The sequence below is a fragment of the Euleptes europaea genome, chromosome 4 (genome assembly GCF_029931775.1).
Source record: "Euleptes europaea isolate rEulEur1 chromosome 4, rEulEur1.hap1, whole genome shotgun sequence".
NCBI classification, from domain to species: Eukaryota; Metazoa; Chordata; class Lepidosauria; order Squamata; family Sphaerodactylidae; genus Euleptes; species Euleptes europaea.
The window spans coordinates 77,008,536-77,028,998 of record NC_079315.1 but is presented as its reverse complement, the minus strand read 5'-3'; positions in this window follow the sequence as shown (position 1 = coordinate 77,028,998).

The window sequence follows — 20,463 nt, the reverse complement described above, 5'->3', positions numbered from 1 at the left end:
CAGTACATTCTTATCCACCGGCTTAACTATGGAGTTGGTATTAAGGGCATCGCCCTTCAGTGGTTTCACTTTTTTCTGTCTTAAAAAAGGTAAAGGTTCCCTGTGCAAGCACTGGGTCATTCCTGACCCATGGGGTGATGTCACTTCCCGACATTTCCTAGGCAGACTTTGTTTACGGGGTGGTTTGCCAGTGCCTTCCCCAGTCATCTTCCCTTTACCCCCAGCAAGCTGGGTACTAATTTTACCGACCTTGGAAGGCTAGAGGGCTGAGTCAACCTTGAGCCAGCTACCTGAAACCAACTTCCGTTGGGATCGAACTCAGGTCGTGAGCAGAGCTTTTGACTGCAGTACTGCAGCTTACCACTCTGCGCCTCGGGGCTCCTTTTTCTGTCTTACTGGACACAATATATATGAGGGCGCTGAATGAGATTATCCAGAGCTTTGGGGTTGGGTGCCTTCAATATGCAGATGATGGCCATCTCTATATTTCATTACCCAGGCCTCCAGGTACATCCATCTCGGTTCTGAACTGGTGCTTTGAGGCTGTGGTCAGGTGGCTAAGCAGAACAAACTGAAGCTGAATTCAGACAAGACGTAGGTAATGCTGGTTGGGAAGGTTGATATTCTAGAGGGACTTGATCCACTTCTCCAAGATGGAGTAACATTAGCTTTTTCAGAGGAAGTTAAGAGCTTGTCAGTGTTCATGGACCCTGCTTTGCAGTATGAAAATCAGGCGAGCATGATGGCCAGGAATGCCTTCTATCAGCTGCATCTGATTCACCAACTTTTTTGTTACCTAGACTCAACTAATCTGGCCACGCTGATTCATGCTTCTGTAACCTCACAGTTGGATTACTGCAACACACTCTATTTGAGGCTGCCCTTGAAGATGACCCAGAAACTACAACTGGTCCAGAATGCAGCACTGCTGTCGGGGTGAACCACCAGAAACATATGTAGCCCATTATGAAACAGCTTCATTGGCTGCCAGTCTGTTTCCAAGTTCAGTTCAAGGGACTGGTTATGACTTTTAAAGCTCTTCATAACCAGGCTGTCTCCATCCAATTGTCACTATGTGCCAATTACAGTCACCAATACAAATAATCAGCCTACTGTAATGTTAATTACACACCTATATACGCAGCAGCACAGGACAACAAAACAAACTGGTCAAGTTATGCAAGTCCTATATTCTATGGGCAATGACAAAACATAAATAAACACTTATTAATATATACAGTGATCTTATCTAAACAAGTAGAACTGCCTTGAACACGTTCTGAAGAAGACGGGTCGAAACAGGGTGATAATCCGGACCCCTGAAATACGCCCTGGACTGGGAAGTTCGTGCCTTTTCCAACATGGCTCCAGCTCTATGGAATGAGTTCCCTGAAGAGGTGAAAGGGGCCCCCTCTTTGGACACCTTCAGGAGGTGCTGGAAGACCTGTCTGTTTGCCAGGGCATTTGAACAGGTTTAAACTACAGGTATCTTTTAAAGAAGGGGTTCAGAGCTTGTTATTTATCTTTGGGTTTAGCTGGGGATGTTTTAATTATTATTGTAAGCCCACCTTGAACCAAGAGGAGAGGTGGTATATAAAAGTTTTTATAAATAAATAAAAGTTATACAAAACTATAAAAATATCTGTCATTTTTATGTATGCATTTGGAACCTTTTGAAGAAAAAGCAACTATATATGGCAGGGACTATACAGTTTTTAGTCCACGTTTAGCATAGGCTGACACAAACATACTGAGCTCTAATCATTTTTAATTTGGAACAAAACCATATTTAAGCCATTTTTGCCTTTTCAGTTTTGTTGTAAATGTCTCGATCTGCAGGATTCACATGATGTAACATGGCTCCACCACCCACTCACTAAACTCTTCCATTCAGTGTGATTAAGCTGAGTTGAAACCAGGGTCAGTAGTTTGGTTTTTGCTAGTATTAAGGTCTTATAGATGGGTGGAAATGGGGTAATTGCAAATGTTTCTGGAACATGGGAAAAGATCTTCAAGTTCAGTTTGTTTACATTGCTTGCAGACAGTTTTCATAACTTGAGGTAGGATAGTTTAGAATGGCTTTGCCGGTATGATGAATTTAAGTTTTATAGGAACTGGAAAATTGGGAAATCTTTGCAGTGAGTGACTGTACCAGGATTCTTAGTGTTTCACATACTCATCATTGAATTCTAGAGTCGAATTGATAATTCATGAATGAGATCAAATGGTAAAAGTAAACAAATTGCTGTTGAAAGCTATAATGTATGCTAGTCCTTGTTAACTACTCATTTTAATGTTGGAGTTTACTCACATTTCAGGAAATGTTGTATGCTGGTACAAATGGCTAAGGGAAGATAAGCATCATTAAGCTTTGTATTCACGGTAGTATCAATAGATGGTGCCTTCAATGGAAATATTTCAGTGGCATATGAACATGCTAGACATTCAGCTCGACGTTCAAGTTGAGAGCTATAGGTGATCTAGAGAACACCCCTATGTTTTATTAGAGTAAGGGCCCATCTTGCTCAGCACCAGACTAGTCACTCATCCCAAAAAACTCACCAGGGAGGCATGAGAATGATTGCCATCTTTTGTTCCCAGACTCTTGGAATCACAGTGTTTTGAATGTGCCTTTTCCTCCTTGTAGATAAAAGCCATGGACAGAGGTATGGCAAAGAGATGTAATACTTCTTTCAAACAACAAAAATGCAATAAGAGCAGTACCTGTGTGGTATCCTGCAGCCTGAATTTTCATGGGCCTGATGCAGCATTTTTAATTTTCAGCATATGTGTACTGCTGAGTATTCAGTAGCAAAGTGGCATTTGCAGGTGCAGTCTCCTGTGCTGTTTTAGCAACAAATCAGGTTCTGTTTGATAATAGTACTTGATTCCTCGAAAGAGAAAGACTTTTGTTTGATTTGAAATGCACAAGTTCAGAGGGAAGAGGGGCAGCACATAGAATAACATCCACGGGAAGAACGCCGTTTTTATCCTTGAGGGCTATAATAATTATCTGCATGTTGTTTTTGAACTTCCTTATACAAATCCTGTATTTTATTTTGGATTTAATTCCCCCCTTTCAGGATTGTAAGGGTTTGTCATTTTCTGTTTGATGTTCGTTTTATGATGGGGTAGGAATGCAAAGAGACACTTCTGTCATTATCAGATAGACTATCAATCTGGAATGAGTTTTGGGGTTATCATTCCTGTAGGCTGTCACAGAATCAATTTATTACATAGCAGTACTGATATTTGTCACTGTAGATAAATAAACTAACATCAGTCCCTGGGCACAATACCAATGCTCAGTATTCTAATACTGTGAATATAGTAATGAAATAAATAGACCAATCCATACTTTAATCAGGATGTCAAGTTTGTATGAGGTTGGATCAAAAGTCATCATCCAGTAGTGGAAGACGAGGACAAGTTGTCAGTTTCTCCCTCTCCTCACATCTACCTCAAGCTTTTCCTGTCTGTTCAATAAGAGTTAGGAGCATCATTCTAAGGAATGCAATGGGCTGCAGGAAGATGCAGGAAAGAAAGATCCATTGCACAAACTTGGCCTGTGATACTCTGGACCATCCTACCCATAATTTCCAGGTGTTTACATCAGCATTTTAATGTCCAGTGAGCCTGAACTCTGGATTTTCATGCCTTGCAGATAATGCAGATGTTTTAAACAGACATTAATGAAAACACCATCTTCTGCAAAACTATGTTTGTGCCAGCCCTGAGTAAAGGGCAATCTGAAACGATGGGTATTTTAGAGAGTATAGAAGCCAAAGATTTTATCTACTGAAGCCTGCCCTCTTGGTTCTGGGACCTTCAGCTGCATCGCTTGCATTTCATTACATAATCTCTTTCCTACATTCATCACAGCTAAAAACCTTAATATTGTACTAGATGGCATGACACCTTGGAATGAGTCCCAGGGCAATATGAATCAAATAACTTTGCATGAAGTATACAGACCTGCATTTTACCATTTTCAGTAGTCTTGCCATGGAAAATATTTGAGATTTGCAATCCTTATTGGTTTAAATTAATTGAATATGTAGGAATCTGGTCATTTAGCATGACTTGAGTCATTCAAAATGAGGTCTTAATGGGTTGTATTGCACTTCTGATCTGTAGACAGAGTATATGTTTTGTTTTTCCGTTCTGTGAGGGCCATTTGCTTCAGTTCCTAATGTTTCCCTCAAAGCTCCCCTGTTCCCATCTGTATGGGGTTGCTGAATGATCTCAAGCCCTGTGTCCAGCAAATTGCAGTAGTCCAATCTGGAGGTGACAGTGCTTAATTCCAATGTTAGGATGTGGGAAGAAACTATAACTTACTTAATGTGGAGTGTGTCTGTATCTGAGCAGGATCTTGGTACTGAATGGAATGTGTTTGCCTATGACGACAGAGGTCTTCATCATTCTCGAATCTTTTACCTGTGCCTAAAATGGAACTGTTAATGTGTCGCCAACAACTGAGGATGCTACCAGCTGGCAGGAAGGCTCATGTCCTGTCTAGGGAATAGTGACACAGATTCCCTACAGTCTGCCAGGTCCCAGGAAACACAATAGGTTGGGTCAGCTAGTATGAACGCCTGTGAATGGTGTCCAGCACCTCTAGGGTGGGCGTGACAGCCCACCTGGCTAGTTGAGAGGATAAGCCTGCCTCCCAGTTCCCTGCTGAAACAACCAATGGAATAAATGTGCAGTTGAAGACACTTGCCTAGTCCCTTTAACTGGAGATGCCGGGGATTGAACCTGGGCCCTTCTGCATGCCAAGCAGATGTGCTACTACTGAGCCACAGCCCCTCCCCAGTTCTGATTTATGGAGTTCTAATTTATTGAAGGACTTCCCAGCTGTTGCTCTTTCTTCTATTTCTAATCACTACTGGCAGAGTGAAGATGAGATGGAATCCTGGTGGTTATCATCCGGACATCAAAGAAGTTAGATTTTGCCTAAGAAATGTGTCATATGTTTGATTTTTCTCTGCTTTTAATTTTACTGTAGTCTGTTTGACCTCCCCACCGCCAGTTAGATTTGAATTTACGTCAAACTTTACCTGTATCCTTTTTACTTTATCTCTCTAAATAAATGTCTTTTCTCTGAAATAAGTGTTGCTATGGGTCTTTGGATATTTAGCTACATCCTTAAACTGTTTAGTGTGTGCTGCCTCAAGGAGGGAAGGAAAAACTCAACTTTCTTTCATATATCCCTTCAGCCTGTAAAAGTCCCAGCTGAGAGAAAAACAAGGGCAATCTGAAACGACGGGTATTTTAGAGAGTATGGAAGCCAAGGATTTTGACTACTGAAGCTTGCCCTCTTAGTTCTGGGTCCTTCAGCTGAATTGCTGAAGGGATACACACACACACGCACACATATATATGAGTGTCCAAAGGCATCTTCTTCAAAGCGTACAGTACTGGAGGCAGTAAATATCTCCCCCCTCACACACACCCACATCACTTCCCTATCTTTTGTGTCTACACACAAAGGGAGCTCCCCTTAGATCAACATAATGCTGCAGTCCAGAGTAACCTGGAAATAACTGCACTATATAATTGCACTATATAGGACATTACTGTGAGGTCGATATCCTAACACATTATTTTCCACAATAGTGGGCTGAATACCAATACAATTTAAATATCAATACAATTTAAATATCAATACAATTTAAATAAACAACAACAACAAAAATGTATACTCGACAGGGTGGTTGGGCTAGAATAGGATTGGATCCACTGCCATCAAGGCCAAAGGCTGTGACCCCAGAACCTCTTGGGTTTTTGCCAAGATCAAGCTTTTAAGTACCTGCAACAAGAGGGAAATAAGAGCTTAGCCTAGATCTTAAGCAGCTAGTAGCCATCTTCCCAAGTTCCCACAAATTAGAGGGTTGGACAGTTTAACATAACCATATGGAATTCTGCGGGTCTGTAGTGATGTAAAGTGCCATAAGTCACAGCTGACTTCCATTGATCCTGTAAAGGTTTCAAAGAAAGTGATTAACGGAGGTGGTTTGCCATTGCCTGCCTCTGCTGCGTAGCAACCCTGGACTTGGCTACTCTCCTATCCACGTACTAACCAGGGCTTGACCCTGCCTGGCTTCCAAGATCAGATGAGATTGGGCTAGCCTGAGCCATCCAGGTCAGCGTGCAGATCTAATTAGGTTAGAAGTTTAATTGAAAAGATGGATATAGGAAGTTCTAAAAGAAGCACAAGGGCTATGGGGCAAGAGCACCCTGACAGCCCTTTCTTTGTTCAGCGTCTAGATTGTAGATTGTTTCTCCTTAGCTCATTGATGAAGATGGAGCAGTGTTTTGAGATCGCTAGATACCCAATTTTCTTGGTTGAGATGCAGACTCCCTCATTATCAATTCCTTTGTGGGACATACTATGTAGAGAGATGATGTACAGTCAATGATGTTTGTAATTTCCTTTTACTGAGGTTGGCAGAATAAAAATGAGTATTTTTTTCTGGCTTTTGCTTTTAAACAAGCTTGCGTTTTTATTACAAATCAGTTAATGCCAGTATTAACCCGGTTACAATTGTGCTCAGATTAAATGAAATGCCAGAAAACGCAGTCCAAATGCTTCTTTTTGGATATGTGCAAAATGGAAACTGGGAGTAAAATCTGATACAAAACCTGATAGTCATGACTGCAGGTATTTGCAGAAGCAAAAATGCTGCTGGGCAACTGTTACTGTTTTACAAACCCTATTTAAGCTTCACAACATCTCTGTGAGGTAGGCCTGCTCAAGAAAAAGTGTCTGGCCCAGGGCATTCAATAGTCCTATGGAAGAGCAAATCCAATGTTCGGGCTATTAGACCACATTGTCTCTATAGAAGCCCCGCTGCTACAATATATGCAATGACTTCCCTATATAGTGGTCAGACTATCATCCTATCTAACCTAGTTTTGATTGGCAGTGGCTTTATAAGGTGTTATGCACATTACTTTTCATAGAACAGCAACCTCAGGTTCTTATAACTGCAGCTGCTAGGAATTGAATCTAATGCCTTTTCCACCCAAGGCTTGAACTCTAGGTCCTCCTACAAACTTCTTTTTCTAGTCTTCCTTCTTCCATTTCTCACTTGCAGAAAAGTTCCATTATTCATTAAGTTTTGGTTCCACATTAAGCAAATAAATATATGCAGTTTCCCTTGATTTGCATATTTTTTGATCCTAGGTGTTGCTTGGCACATGGTCCTGCTCACAACTGATCCCAAGTACATTTGTTTGCAAGAAAGCCCCATTGATTTAAAGCAAATGTGCTTCTAAGTATGTGTGCTCCAGACTGGAGTGTTTGTCAGAATTTAATTATGTTCCATCAAATGATAGCAATTCAAGCAAATAAAACCCATCTGCAGGCCTGTTGTTTATATTGGTATTGTGCTGTGAGGATTTTCTTTGATTTATTAGGTCTTGATACAGCGGAAGCAAGATTAAAGTCTAAGTGTTGGAAAACGAGGAAGAATCAACCTGCATAATTCAGAAGGACTCAATAATATGGGTCATAGAGTTTTGGAGCATTTTTAACAAACTGTACAAGCTCACATTTGCTCTCAGTTTTCAGAAGGCACGCAGTGCTTTTTCTCTGTGACCTGAAAGAATAAGGGAAAGCTGCACTACTATAACCTGCATAAAGGCATGCAAACCCCAAACTCCCAGGACACAATTTAAAATATACAGCATCATACCGTAACAGTGCTTCACAGAAGAACAGTGAAGCCTGCATTAACACATACAAGCTGTCAAACAGCATGGGGTAGTGGTTAAGAGTGGCAGACTCTAATTTGGAGAACTGGGTTTGATTTCCCACTCCACATGAAGCCTACTGGGTGACCTTGGGCCAGTCATATTTCTCCCAGGACTCTCTCAGCCCCACCTACCTCACAAGGTGCCTGTTGTGGCGAGAGGAAGGGATTGTGATTATAAGCTGCTTTGAGGCTCCTTAAGGTAGACAAAAGAGGGGTATAAAAACTACTACTTGTAATGCTGCCACTACTACTACTACGAAACAGATCTCTCAGGAAATCTGTTGTCTCACTAATGATCAATACGTTTTTTCACCCCAGTCGAGGTTTTTAAGTGACCTACAGCTGATTATGGAGGACACAGTTTGGATATGTGTCCCCACCCTGTGTAATATGTAACAATGTGAGTTATGAGTTTTTCTCAAGTCATGTATGTGCAGTGCTTGGTAAGGTTCAGGACCATGGTACATGTAACATCATGTGCCATTTCCTCAGCTTGAAACAGTCCCAGAGTGGGTGTTATTGGGCTGGTTGGAGAAACCCACATGTATTCCAGGAAACATGGGCTTCCCCAAATGGCATCTGCCTGGGACTGTCTCAGGCTGGGGAAAATGGTACAGGAAGAAGAAGGAGTAGGAGTTGGTTTTTATACCCACTTTTCTCTACCACAAGGATTCTCAAAGCAGCTTACAATCACCTTCCCCCCCCCACAACAGGCACTTTGTGAAGTAGGAGGGGCTAAAAGAGTCCGCCGTAGGGGTGTGCAAAAATAAATTCTGGTAACTTTTGGGTTTGGGTTTATTGGCCCCATTTTTTTCAGGTAGACCGAAATAATCCAAATACCGATTCCTGTAAATGGGTATTCGGCTTTATTTCCAGGTTTCCCCAAAAAAGTTGGGTCCATTATAGTCTATGGGATTTATTTTCAAGGCTCCCGGGGGGCATTTTTTGAGGCAGAGTCACCAAATCTGTAGCATAGCTTAGATGGACACCAACATTTGGGTAAGTTTGGGACAGGGGATCCAATTTTATGGGCCCTCAAAGGCATCACCCCATCCTCCAGGCATTTGTGAGATCCGAGCTGTCAATTGGTTTTCAGATTCAGAAGGTCAACGTTGCCAAGGACTGGTGGAAAGAGCCGGTTAGCAGGCTGGTGCCTCAGAGTCTGGGGGCTCCATTCATATCTATTTGGCTTTTTCAGTAATCGCCAAATTAAGCTTCAGCTTTATCCCTAGGTTTTGGCATTCGGTAAATCTGATTCCCGAAATTTACCGAAACAGCTAATTTTGGATTTATTTTTGGTTCGGGTTTATCATTATGCACAACCCTACTCTGGAACCCTCTCCCCAGAGCAATGTGTCTGTTCCCTTCTGTTGCTATTTTCCACCAGCAGATGAAAACTTTTTTGTTTCGTCTGACGTTCCCTCAGTGATCCCTCCTTCCTAAATGTTTTGCTGTTTTTATGTCTTTTTACTTTGTTTTTAACTGTTTTCATTATGTGTGTTTGGAAGGGAGTTAAGTTTGTTTTTAAAATGCGATTTTGTTGTGTATGTCTTACATTGTTAGCTGCCTTGGTGGCCCTTGTGAGGGCAAAAAGGCAGAATATCAATTTTGTAAATAAATAAAATAGATATCCTGTTCAAGGAGCTGAGGCAGACATACATGATCCTTGCCTTTTTCGTCACAACAACCCTGTGAGGTAGGTCAGCCTGAGAGAGTGTGATTGGCCTAAGATTTCCTCTTATATTCATTTATACATATAACAACAGTTCTTTGCTTTTCTTGGCTGGTTCTGTAGATAGATATGCTGCTTTTCTCCCCAAAGACACCCAAATCAGCTTACATAAATTTTGAGAAGAACCAACTTAAACAACATAATTTAAATAAGACAAATGCTAGGTGGGTTCGTTGTGCTTTCTATCATAAGTCTCAGACTACAGACCAGGAGCTTATGCCTCTGACCATGCCTTGGTTAAGTACCTGCAAGCAGAGGAGGAAAAAAACCTGAGCCCAGATGGAACTCTGTTGCTGTAAATAAACTAAGAGGATCTTCCCAACAATCAAGACAAATAATACAGGAAAAAATGAGGATGTTTTACAGGGGGGGAAAATCAGTTGGAGGAAATAGAAAATCATGCAAGAATTCCAATTGTTCCTAGTAGAGACCTAGGAAGATTCGACCAAGATAGTTGCTAGAAAATCAGAAAAGGAAGGATGCTTATCAAGCCCCCCTTCAGGTACATAAAAATATACCTATGACCAAATTCATCAGAAATTCATTCAGACCTTTCCATTCCTGTCGCCTCACATCCTTCTGTGTTCTTGCCGTCCCAGTGGCATTTCTGTTCCTCCACAACGATTTTCCTTACCAAGTGAAAATGCAAGCAATTTCCCCTTTGTGTGTGCTGCTTTTTATTGATTAGAATATTATGTCCCCTGAGTGAGTCATATTGATTTCTCCAGTCTGAACACCAATGGCAAGCTTTGAGCTAGCAATTGTGATTGTGCTTACCTGATATCTGAAACTACTCAGTGGGAGCCAAACAGCCTCTCGTTGAAAGCAAACTCCAGGACAAAGGCTAGGACAGTATATATTTGAAAAACCAAGTGAAAAGATCTAATCTGCAAGAATTTGATTAAATGTATCTTACAGGTACTTTTGACATTCCATCCCATAACGAGTCTTGTGTGTAGCCTGTGGTACACTGATTTTAATAATTTAGGGATGTTAAATAGGAAGACCCTAGCTGGATGGAATGGCTAGCCAAGACTACCTTCAGTCCCCTTCAGAGTATTCCATTATGTGCATCATAGGAAGAAAAGTTGGAGAGAGACAAACTCAAGTGGGACTTGTGAAAAAGGATTACGGCTGAAACCTAGGATCAGTGAGGAAAAAAATCTGCAGGAGATATCGAAGAGCAACAGTATATAGTACTGTAAGAAGAAAAAGCCCCAATATTTCTCCTGTTTTACGTCCATTATGATGGAACACAATCTGTTCAGTATCCAAAGAATGAAGAAGATGGTCCAGATTCTCACAGTTAGGAATCTGATATATAAGAAAGATAAGAAGGTAATCCTGTTCCACCCTGGTAAACCTGCTTAGCAGCTTTCGACATATACAATTTTAAGAAGTTGTTGGCTTGGGGGCAGGGAGGGCATATTAAGAAGTTTTCTGGGCTGCTAAAGGAGAGAGAAAAAGCCCTGTTGCACAGAATGGTAAGCTGCAGTACTGCAGTCCAAGCTCTTCTCACGACCTGAGTTCGATCCAAACGGAAGTTGGTTTCATGTAGCTGGCTCAAGGTTGATGCAGCCTTCCACCCTTTTGAAGTCGGTAAAATGAGTACCTAGCTTGCTGGGGGTAAAGGGAAGATGACTGGGGGAGGAATTGGCAAACCACCCCGTAAACAAAGTCTGCCTAGCAAACGTCGGGATGTGACGTCACCCCATGGGTCAGTAATGACCCGGTGCTTGAACAGGGGACTACCTTTACCTTTTTAAAGGAGAGGGAAACAGAAGACACGTCTGCTAAAAGGAAGCATTCCATTGGTTTTTAAAAAAAGAGAGAGGTGGAATGAACATGAAAATCTGTTTCAAAGGATTAAAAAGTAATAAAAGAATCAGTGCATGCATAAATTCAGTGCAGTGATTTTTGATAGACGGTTTTCACTTTAAAAAAAGTTTTTAAAACTGTTTGGCTATTATTCCATTTATTATAAAGTGATGTCTATTTTCCTCAGTTATATTATTGAATTATTTCTCGGCTTCTTTTCAAATGTATGTTTTACAATGTTCCTGGGGCAGTTTGCGGATTAATTTTCAGAATGTTTAACAACATTTCCAAGGGGTCTATAGACTAAGGCATGAACAACTGGCAAAGTTAGCACATTGTTAAAGACAGACAGGTCTTCAGCTCAGCGGGTGCTGCCATCTGTGGCCAGCTCCAAGGCAGAGTCGGCTGCAAGTGTGATGGAATCATCAAGTCATTGAGGAACTGGGGGGGAAAGAGATTGCTGAAAAGAAATTATGCCCCAGAAATGACATGGGCTGAAACAAATGGTCCTTTCCCCATATGGCTGCAAATCTGTCTCTGTGGATTCCAGAGTGATGTCCAACGAAGTTACAATATCCAATATTGTCTAGTCTCTGGGTATAAGCATGCTCGTGTTGAACTGTGATCCAGGTAGGGCTGTTGAAAAAAATTTCGGTAAAATTCGGATTCGGCAAAATTCAGCCCGTTTTGATTCGGGAAATGCCGAAGTCCGAACTCCCCCGATTCGGATCTGTGCAATTCGGCACTAAGTTCAGAGTTCGGGAAAAATTTCGGCCGAATAAAGCCATTAAAAACACATTCGCGCCTTTCCATGGCTCCGGGGGGGCATTTTTGGAGGTAGAGGTCGCAAAATTTCAGTGTACCTTCAGGGGACCCTTCTTGCAAGAACCCCAAGTTTTGTGAACATTGGGTCAGGGGGTCCCGAGATATGGGGCCCAGAAGGGGTTCCCCCCCATGATCAGCCCATTGGAATGAATAGAAATAAATACAGTTTGGACTCGGAGTTTGCAAAACCATGCAAAGCAACACGTGACGCGACCTTGGGAGTTTGCAAACCATGGAAAGGGACAGAGGCGCGCTAGCTATGCATAAGGAGCAGGTGGGGTGGAATTTCCTCTTTTGCATTGGATTCGGGAGTCGGGAGTCTCAGGACCGGGCAAATGCATTGTTTAAGTCACAATTTGAAAACCAGTTTTGAGCGAGCATCAAAACAGACCTAACCGATCTTATGAATGAGGGAAAACCTGAGGACACACAACTGAAGCCCCCCCCCCCCTCAAACCAGGGAGAGAGAGAGAGCGGGCACACACACCCAGGCAGAATGGGCGAAAAAAAACCTCTCGAACCAGTACGGCTCGACCCCAAACGGGAAAAAAACTAAGGAGGAGGAGGCACGGCCCGGGTGCCAAGCGGAGAGAGGCTCACTAGCCACCGCACACTCAACTTTACACTTTACAACTTTAAAAGCAGAACACACACTCCCGCAGAGGCAAGCGGGCACACACCCCTCGGCAGAACGGGGGAAAGCCCCCTTTGGCTTCCCCCCCACCCACAGAAACTGCTCCCCACACACACACACAGACTCTGCTCCCCCCCCACACACACACACACAGGAGAAAAGGTATAGAGAGAAAAACCCAAAATCAAACTGTGTGAATGTCTTCCAGCAGGAGCATGGAGGAGAAGTAAATCTTTAGGCACACACCCCTTGGCAGAACAGGCGAAAGCCCCCTTTGGCTCCCCCCCACCCACAGAAACTGCCCCCCACAGACTCTGCTTTCCCACACACACACACACACACACACACACACACACACACACACACACACACACAGGAAAAAAATTATAGAGAAAAGCCCCAAACTGGGTCTTACTGTGGATATCTTCTGACTCTTCTATTCCATCAGGAGCAGGGACTAGGAGTCAGGAAAACTCAGGACTCATGAGTAATCCAATATGATTCCAATTATGCACAGGAGGTTTTGCCTTGGATTTGCCGCCCTCTAGATGCACAGGATCGCAGTGGATGGATGTGGGGGACCGCATAACTCGGGACCCCCTGCCCCAATCGTCACAAAACCTGGGGGTTCTTGCAAGAAGGGTCCCCTGAAGGTACACTGAAAGTTTGGGACCTCTTCTTCCAAAAATGCCCCCCCCGGAACCGTGGAAAGGCGCGAATGTGTTCTTATTCGCTTTATTCCAATGGGTAATTTTGGGGGGACCCCTTCCGGGCCCCATATCTCGGGACCCCTGACCCAATCTTCACAAAACTTGGGGGTTCTTGCAAGAAGGGTCCCCTGAAGGTACACTGAAATTTTGGGACCTCTACCTTCAAAAATGCCCCCCCCCCCGGAGCCATGGAAAGCCACGAATGTGCACACGCACCCCCCCACACACGGGGATCTCTCTCACACACAAACAGACACTTTCTCTTTCTCTCTCCAGGCCGCTCAGCAGCTGGGCTCACACACTCAACCGCTACTGATCGGCCAGAAGAAGACCCAGCTTGGCCACCGATTGGCCATGGGAGAATTCTTACTAACTTACTAAGAATGCTTACTAACTGACGGTTATGCTGCTGATTCTGAGCCCCCGAATTTGCTGAATTTATCCGGCGATCGCCCCAAACTCGCCGAATTCGGCTTGTTGTTTTCCCGCCTTTTTTTGAATTAGGTTCCATCCGAACGGAAAACGGCCGAATCGGGGGAAATTCAGATGTTTTTCGGTTCGGGACGAAACGAATCGACAGCCCTAGATCTAGGACTGAACACATTTGATATTAGCTATTTGCCACTGTATTTAATGTTTGCCATTTAGTATTTAATTTGCAATATTTGGAAATTAGCAGTTTATATTAGACAGTCCCTTGATCCATCAAAGTCAGTATTGTCTACTCAAACTGGCAGCGGCTCTCCAGGGTCTCAGTCAGGGGTCTTTCACATCACCTACCTGCCTAGTCCCTTTAACTGGAGATGCCGGGGATTGAACCTGGGACCTTCTGCATGCCAAGCAGGTGCTCTACCACTGAGCCACGGTCCCTCTTCAATCTCCTGCTATTACAACTGATTTCCAGCCAATAGAGATCAGTTCACCTGGAGAAAATGGCCGCTTTGACAATTGGATTCTATGGCATTGAAGTCCCTCCCCTCGCCAAGCCCTGCCCTCCTCAGGCTCCGCCCCACTGATTGTGAAGAGGGACCTGGCAACCCTATCTCATGGGGATCTTTCTCCACTTCTATGTCCCATGCAAGCAATCACGCAGAAGTGGAGAAAGATCCCCCTGAAGAACCTTGTGCAAAATGCATAAGGGTTATAGAATTTATTAAAATATAATTCCCTTGCATGAATTATTGTGTTGTTGTTTTTTGCCTTTGTTTTGTTTTGGTACAGCCTCCCTTTCCTTCTTATCATGAATCTAGAATATGTGCGAGGCAAACAGGAAGCCAGAGCCTTTCCTTCCATCCTATCCTTGCATCCCTTTCTATTTCTCTTACTGATGCAATGAGTTCTTATATACTTTTCTTTCAATATTCTGCACCCGCCCCTTGCAACCCCCTCCCCAAGCAAAGCTCATAAAGGCAGCATCTGGCCGTAACTTGTATTCCACTGTTGTCATTACCAAAGAGCTCAAATAACTGTAAAACTACAATTTTATCTTGTTCTGCGGCAAACAATTGCCAGCTAAAATGTCGCCTCCTGATCCTTTGCTTGTGATCAACAATGGAGACAGGAAGCACAAAAGAAAAATGGCTTTTATTTGTAAGTTGGCTTCATTTCTAATGTGCAGATCACCGGTGGGGGGAAAATTATGGAACTCTAGGCTGCCATTTTCTTCAAATTGATCTATACTTGAAATCCTGCATGTGGTACTTACAAGCTAATAACTGAGCTAACTGAGCAGGAAGTGGCTAGTGATGATTCCCTAGATGCTCAATAGACATGTGTAATTGAGATATAATTGTCCAACTGTTATTTTCTTTTTGTAATATAATCACCTTGCACACTGAGAACTTGATGTCATGAAGGCCCAAGTATGAAGCTGCCATCTGGAGTTACATCAAAGTACAGTAGAGGATTGAATACTAACCGTGCAATCTTAAAATAGTTATGCCCTTCGAAGTCAGTAAGCTTCGAAGTTATACCCTTCAAAGTCAGTAAGCTTTAGAATGGCATAACTGTTTAGGATCACACTGTAAGAGCACAGTAGTTAATGCACACATTTATCTCCAGTGCAATTCTCCAATAACCTGTTAATGTTTATCTTCAATGCAATTCTGAGCAGTTCTTTGTAAAAGTGAGTCTTTTCTTCTGAGGTAAAAGATGTCAGAAGATTGTCATGTGCAGTGTAAGTATTTGTGCCAGTTAAAGGACAAATATCAAATATACAGCAATTAAAGGAGTTTAAAAATAAGAATTGAGAAGATAGAAGCCTAAATCATGTAGTCTTTGGTCCTATGGATCTATCAAATCGCCTCAACACCCTAATCTACATTCAGTTGTCACATTTAAACACAATTAAGTAAAAATGTGTGTAAATCTGGCTTCTTGTTGGGTTCACGAACTCATGTTTTTTTCCTTTCTCATTGAGAATCGAAGTTAAAACAGTAACTCCTATTGATGTTCTAATACAGGCATGCAGCTCACTCCCAGTTAACTTACCCCTCACTAACTAGAATTCTGAACTAGATGTTTTGGGATCCCAGACAGTTGGTGGGAGACAAGCAGTGCATTCCTGAAGGGGTGTGTGGCTTAGGAGGGGCCCTACACCAGCGTCCTTGCCACTTGTGTCATGCAAACTGGCATGGGCACAGGCATAGGGACACTTCTGCTGGTCCCCTTGGACCGCAGCAGCAGTGCTGATGTCCCAGGAGGCATTTCCGGGGCATTTCTTCCCGTTACTGGCTATTTTTAAATTCAAAATTGATTGCAAAGAAAGATGTGTACATTTAAAAAGGGAGTATCCTGATCAGGGACAAAAGCTGTGGTGTGGTCAAATCATAATAGTCAGAGTTAGGAACCACAACCGCTGTGCAGCCAGCCACGAATCTGTTCAGCAGTTGCCCCAATTGGATAGTAGCAAGATGAAATCCAGCACTCAGCTCACATCTGATTGTGTCTGCTGAAAACAGTGGGATGGATTTATCCCTTATCCTGCCGCTCCACTGAGCAACATTTATTGAATTTTAATTTATTTACTAAAATATGTATACCCCCCATTTCCTTTGGGCTCAAGTGTGAAGCCTTCCTCCAACTGAAGGAAACTCCAATCTAAGGAGCAAGGAAGGCTACTTGCAGGATGGTTTGATTCACCTCACTATGTTTTGTCTGTCGATCCTGTTCAGCACAAAATTCTCCAGCATCCGTAATATTGGTGGGCATTCCATTCCAGACAAACAATACAAGAAATTTTAGCTTTTCGTATTCTGTTTGTGGGCTCCTCAGATGTTTGGAGCTATGTGAAATGCTGCAGCATAACTCTTGTTTATGCTGTCAGAGAAGCTCTTACCCACTTACAAAGAACCTATATTGTAATTCTTCTCCATACCAGCATTCTCCTCATTTTCAAGACTAGTAAACCTAGCATGAGAAATAGCTCTTTGGTGCTCTTTTGACATGGCCCATGGCCTCTCACATTGCCCTGGCAGTATGCAAAGAAGGCCTGTTGCAGCAGTTCTATAATGCTGTTATAACATAAGAAGGGGACTTAGTATGTAAAGTGACCTTTCCCAGTCCAGCTTGGTGTAGTAGTTAAGAGTGGTGATTTGGAGCAGTGGACTCTGATCTGGAGAACCAGGTTTGATTCCCCAATCCTCCACATGAACGGTGGAGGCTAATCTGGTGAACTGGATTTGTTTCCCCACTCCTATGCACAAAGCCAGCTGGGTGACCTTGGGCTAGTCACTCTCGGCCTCACCTACCTCACAGGGTATCTATTGTGGGGAGGGAAAGGTGATTGTAAGCTGGTTTGTGTCTCCCTTAAGTGGTAGAGAAAGTCGGCATATAAAAACCAATTCTTCTTCTTCTTCAAGTCTAACAGTGCAGTCCCAAGCAGTGGACTTAGAAAGGTGTAACTCTATTTAGGCTTGTGCTGTGCAGTACGAAGCAGAATCGCTCCCTTCTAAGTCAATTGGTTTAGAAGGATGTAATTCTGTTAAGGATTGTGCTGTTAATCTAATGTTATTGGTCCTAGACAGTCTGATTGACTCTCTACTCATCTATCCATCTATCTATCTACCAGTGACTAGAAAATTATATTTAAAGAGCAGCAAATGAATCAGCATCTGCGTGGAGTGATGGCTCGAGTGGGTAGAAGACTACTCCATTGAAAGTCCAGCAGCGTTAAAATGTCTTCATTTGTTCCATTGTAAATGGAACAGAAAGTAAAGTTGTAAAATCTGCAGATAATGAAATTTGAAGGGATTGGATGACAAGACTGTAATTCAAGATGATCTCAACAATTTGGGATAATGGGCAGAAATGGGTGAAAATTAATAAAGATAAGTGTGAGATCCTGCTTTGTATAAGAATGATCCCAGGTACAATGGCTGCTTTGGGAATATTTGTCTCACAAGCAGTAACAGAAAAGAAATAGGGGCAGGAAGGGGAATGGCTGAAGAGGTAAATATGAGCTAGCACTTTCCATGACATTGGAAGGAAATAGATCACGATGAATAGCCATGTTAGGGCGTTTTTCACACATACTGAATAATGCACTTTCAATCCACTTTCAGTGCACTTTAACAATCGTTTGCAAGTGGAGTTTGCCATTTCACACAGCAAAAGCCAGCTGCAAAGTGCATTGAAAGTGCAGTATTCGGCATGTGTGAAAAACACTGTAGTCTATCTGTAGTAGTAAAAAAGGGCAAGACTCCAGTAGCACCTTAAAGACTAACAAAATTTCTGGCAGGGTATGAGTTAAAGAAGCGAGCTGTGACTCACGAAAGCTCATTCCCTGCCAGAAATTTTGTTAGCCTTTAAGGTGCTACTGGACTCTTGCTCTTTTCTATTGGAAGGAAAATGTGTAAACAGTAGAACTGAAAATAAGACACAGGTGCTTCTCACTTCTCATTTGGCACTGGATTTATCTTTTGCTAGAATATTAGTTCTAGTTGCAGATTTCAAGAACAGTATTAACAGTGCAATCCTAAACAGAGTGATATCCTTCTAAGTCCATTAAAGTAAATGCCCTTACAAGGGTGTCACTCTGTTTAGGATTGCACTGATAAGACAGAAGGAAACTGTTCGTCATTTATTTTAGCTATTCCTCATAAATCAAATGTTTCATCTTTTATTCTGTTCTTTAGATTCTGTCAAGCATCTCTAATGCTTCAAACAGATGACCATTTTATTGCCACTGTCGTTGCTCAAAATCAGTCTGCATGATCTTTCAAACTGTCTGTGCTTTTTGAGTTTAGCCTTCTGTTTGGGATCGATATTTGCTAGAAAACAATAATTTAAAACATGCAAACTAACTACGTTTGATTTGAAAAGATATTGACAGAGTGTCAAATTGGAACCCCCATTTTTACCGGTCTATTGCAAAATAGAAGCACACTTTGAATGTTCAGCTGCAAAGTCAGACAGCTGCAAATATTTTCACATGTATAGACATTAATCAGACCAACACCTGTTCAGATCAGATGTAGCTAGCTATTTACATATAACTTCCTAAACTTGGAAGTGTTTTTCTCTCACATAAGCAATCCTAAATTTAGGAACAAAAAATCTACCTCTACTACTGATTAGGGTCAAAGGAGGTACCTGTTTGTAGCTATATAGTCTGAAGTATATGAACTGCGGTGAGGTGTTGGAAGCAGATGCCTATCGGAATATGAACACATGAAAAATTAAGTACAGTGTCAGCTCAAAACACGCACTTTGAACAATAATGAGCTAGGACACGCAGCGAGTGAGATTAAAATAAAGAGATCAGAAATGTATGTTAGAAAAAAGATTATGGTTACCACCTTCTCAGTAACAGCTAAGCACTACACAAATCTAACAGCCCCATTTACTCAGCTGTGGTATCTTCAGATTTGGGTTAAGATAAAAAAATGGAGAAATTGCTTCATCGAATCAAATTGGTTAGCAGATAGTCCTTTTCTTAAAAGTGGCTGCTATTTATAATATATTTGAAATGAAGTCCTCCAAAAGCCAGCCTCCCACTAAAAGTGCTATTCGGGGGGGGGGGGGGTTGGCTCCTTTTTGCAGATGCAGATGTGTGTGTGTGTGTGTGTTTATAATCCACAGGTGGAGGTCCAACAGGGAGAGCTCTGGCTCCAACTGTTGACCTCCCCCTGGTGCCACGCTGAGCACAGGCTGCAGAACAAGCCTGCCCTTGGAAGGCATTGATCATCTGCAGATGAATGCCCCGCTTGGTCCTCCGCCCCATTTGGAAGCTGCTCCGGGAGAGTCACACCCATTTCTCCAGAGGTGAAGCTGAGGCGGAGTTTGGTTCTCTCAGCTCCGTTGCCCCTACTCCCCTCCAATAAAGTGTCTTAATTGGCCACAACTGTGTCTTTGTGTGTGTGCCTCTGGGGGTCGTTGGAGGGTGGGTGGGGAGGCTGATTAGCACCGCAGATGCTGTAATCCGCCCACAGAGCAGATGGAACTCTTTTTGCTAAAGATGGTGATGCATCTGGGCAGACCTTGGGGTGCTGTGCCCTCTGCCCCTGAGGTGTTGACCCTCAGCTGAAAGTGCAAACAATGTCTGGTGGTACTGCAGGGAACAAAGTGGAAGCAATTGAGAAATAGCTGGGTTCTTGTGGCCAGGGCTGCATCACAGAGGGACAGGGCAGTTTGGATTTGAGGGTTGGGTAACATTTCCAATTGAATGGGGGGATACAGGGAAGGGGCTTTATGGGTTCACCGAGCTGGGTTGGATCTTGGAGTACCTGTTCCATCCACGTGGGGGTATATCAGCGGGTGGAACAGAGCTCGCAGCCAACCTTTACATCGGAAGCCTGTCTTTCAGCAATTGCAAACAATGCTGGTCAATTTCAGGGGGCCTAGAGCTATGGAGACCTGGAAGGGCCGAGTGGATCCCAGCATCCTCAGCCCCATTTGGTTATGCTAATGAAGGGACAGAGCAAGAGAAAGCCACGGAGTGTGGGCTTCATAGGAAGCCATCTGCAAAATGGATCGGTGCACGCA